The sequence below is a fragment of the Diaphorina citri genome, unplaced genomic scaffold (genome assembly GCF_000475195.1).
Source record: "Diaphorina citri unplaced genomic scaffold, Diaci psyllid genome assembly version 1.1 scaffold7612, whole genome shotgun sequence".
NCBI lineage: Eukaryota > Metazoa > Arthropoda > Insecta > Hemiptera > Psyllidae > Diaphorina > Diaphorina citri.
The window spans coordinates 7,939-8,757 of NW_007384988.1; positions in this window are offsets into that span (position 1 = coordinate 7,939).

Genomic DNA, 819 nt, shown 5'->3' on the forward strand with positions numbered 1-819 from the left:
TCTGTAAGGGTTCAATACTGAGTTCGTTCCCCCCTACCTGAAGTACTAAAAGAAGAATAAAGAAGAATTATTTTCCACATAATAATATATTATTAATTTTTTTTTATTAATTAAGGTGAAATAAAGTTTAAATGAAATACCCGGGACTCCTCAAGAAGGCTGGGAACCAGATGCAAGTTCTTGATTTAGCTAAAACTAGATTACATTGAAATGGGGGTCTTTTCGGACGAAATTCCTGTGTGCGTAGTCCAGTATGTAGGACTATTGCACCCCTAGAACTAACTTAGCTAAAACTAACTTTGTAAAATGAAAGGTATAATATCGAATGTGTGGGTCATATCTTATAGTAAATTTTGTGTTCTTTTCAATGGCATAATCAGTTTTTGATTACCTTTATTGGATCAAAAGATATACGCGTTTTCAGAGGGTCGAAAAAGGTCGAAAATCGAAAAACGGAAAGGTCGAAAAACGGAAAATCCTGAATAACTCCGCCCCTGTTGAAAATCGGGCCTGACAATTTCTAGGCTCCTGGCTTTCATTACAACATGAATACAGGGCCGTTGGCCAGTCTAGTTAGCTTGGAGGGTAGCGCATTTTGCCTTATAAGTGCAAGGTTGCGGGTTCAATGCTCGGCCGCGGGACGGATTTTATCCTAATACAGATAAGGATTGTTTTCGGAACGGCTGGCTTTTTCCTATCCTGTCTTCCTTCTCTTTGGCTTTTGGGGCGATAAGACCTTAGCAGTGACAGTTCCCGCTATCAAACCTCTTAAAAAAAAAAAAAAAAAAAGAAATCTGCTACACCGATCTCCACCCCTCC